The sequence below is a fragment of the Anomaloglossus baeobatrachus genome, chromosome 1 (assembly GCF_048569485.1).
Source record: "Anomaloglossus baeobatrachus isolate aAnoBae1 chromosome 1, aAnoBae1.hap1, whole genome shotgun sequence".
Lineage (NCBI taxonomy): Eukaryota > Metazoa > Chordata > Amphibia > Anura > Aromobatidae > Anomaloglossus > Anomaloglossus baeobatrachus.
Window position 1 is genome coordinate 253,248,363 of NC_134353.1, and position 2,354 is coordinate 253,250,716.

A 2,354-nucleotide genomic window follows, 5' to 3' on the forward strand; every position below is an offset into this window, starting at 1 on the left:
AAGTCATGGCATCGATGTTCATTTGGAGATACTCCTGTATCATCCTCTTTAGCTGTTGACTATGTGTCAGACTTGTTGTCTCTGGTGGCATTGCTAAGGATGGTCTAAAAAAATTATGAAAAGATTCAATAAAATTGCTGTTACCAGCACCAGATACGGTGCTGCTGGTACGGGTAGACTGTTGAAGATGACGAGACCGTCCCATGTTTGTCAAGTTACAACTGGGAGATTCACTCCCTGCACCACGGTTGTTTGGTGGAAAAGCCGAGCTAAGATCAAGTAACAGCTTTTGCTGATACTCCTGCATACGTGCGTCCCTTTCTATGGCTGGAATTATGTCACAAAATTTGGACTTGTACAGGGGATCTAATAGTGTGGCAAGCCAGTAGTCATCATCACTTCTAATTTTGACAATACGAGGGTCATGTTGGAGGTAGTGCAACAAGAAGGCACTCATGTGTCTTGCGCAGCCATGCGGACCAAGTCCACGCTGTGTTTGTGGCATAGAGGTGCTAACCGTTCTTTCTTCCTCTGACATCTCCCCCCAACCTCTTTCAACAGAAATTTGACCAAGGTCTCCCTCATCCGCCGAGTCTTCCATGTCCATGGACAGTTCGTCCTCCATTTCTTCATGTTCTCCTGCACCTTCCTCAACATTTCGCCTGCTACCATATGCCCTTGTTGATCCTTGTCCCCCATGGTCCCATGCCTGGCTCGTTGGTGATGATGAATGTCTGGACCTTGGTGATGTTGTTGCCTCTTGCGCATATGAATCCTCCTGTAGTTCCTCCCCTTCCTGTTGTCCCACCCCCTGACTCCGAATAGTGTTTAGCGTGTGCTCCAGCATGTAAATGACTGGAATTGTCATGCTGATAATGGCATTGTCAGCGCCAAACATATTCGTTGCCATGTCGAAACTGTGCAGAAGGGTGCATAGGTCCTTGATCTGAGACCACTCCATCAGGGTGATCTGCCCCACCTCTGCATCTCGTTGGCCCAAACTATACGTCATGACGTATTGCACCAGGGCTCGACGGTGCTGCCACAGTTGCTGTAACATGTGGAGAGTCGAATTCCAGCGTGTCGGCACATCACATTTCAGGCGATGACCTGGCAGGCCGAAAGATTTCTGGAGCGATGCAAGTCGCTCAGTAGAGGTAGTTGAACGGCGGAAGTGAGCAGACAGTTTTCGTGCCCTGTTCAGAAGGCCATCTAGGCCGGCATAGTGTGTTAAAAATTGCTGGACAACAAGGTTCAACACGTGAGCCATACAAGGCACGTGTGTCACCTTGCCCAGGCGAAGGGCCGCACCCAGTTTTGCAGCATTGTCGCACACGGCCTTACCAGGCTGCAGGTTGAGTGGAGACAACCATTTACCAAACTCAGTCTCCAGAGCTGCCCACAACTCAGCCTCTGTGTGAATTTTAGTTCCATGACATTTCAAGCTAAAGACCGCCTGATGCCGTTGCGCTCTGCTGCCAGCATAGTAATGAGGGGTGCGTGATTCCTTCTGCGCAGTTAGAACGCTGGTGGCCTGACCAGGCAGGCTTGGGGCAGAGGTGGAGGACCCAGACGAGGTGGAGGAGGCAGAAGCAGTGGCGGAACTTGGACAGACAGAGGATTGACACACAAGTCGTGGGGACGGCAAGACTTGTGCAGCAGACCCTTCACCATCTATCACCATAGTTACCCAGTACCCAGTCAGCGACATGTAACGTCCCTGTCCATGCTTACTGGTCCAAGTATCGGTGGTGAAATGCATCCATTCACACACAGAGTTTCTCAAGGAAGCGGTGATGTGTGCGACATGCTGTGTAGCGCAGGCACACCTTTCTTAGAGAAGTAGTGGCGACTGGGCATCTGGTACTGGGGCACAGCGAAAGACATAAGGTCTCTAAAATCCTGTGTATCCACCAGGCGGAAAGGCAGCATTTCGGTAGCCAAGATCTCCCGACGTTTACCCGCACTTCATTGAATTTCTTCACTTTGACATTCAGAGCACTGGGCAGAAATCACATTGCGTCAACACCCGTCTTGGGCCTTTGTGAGGCTTTGTTTTAATTAAACAGTCGAATTCTCCTGGTCCGCACCAGTTCTAAGTCAGCTGCTAGGCGCCGGCCGAGGTGAGGCGCCGTCCGGCCCGGCTCCCCCTGCGCAGCGCCCGCCGGGGGCGAACCTGGCGGGATGGGAAGGTGGCAGCGGAGAGGCGCCCGCCGCAGCCGGGGCGATCCACGGGAAGGGCCCGGTTCGCGTCCAGAGTCGCCGCCACCGCCCGCCTTGACCTCCCCGCCCGACCGTGTCCGGCCCGCTCGGCCGCCCGTCCCCTCTCGACCCCCTGCGCGCGGGCCCGGCGC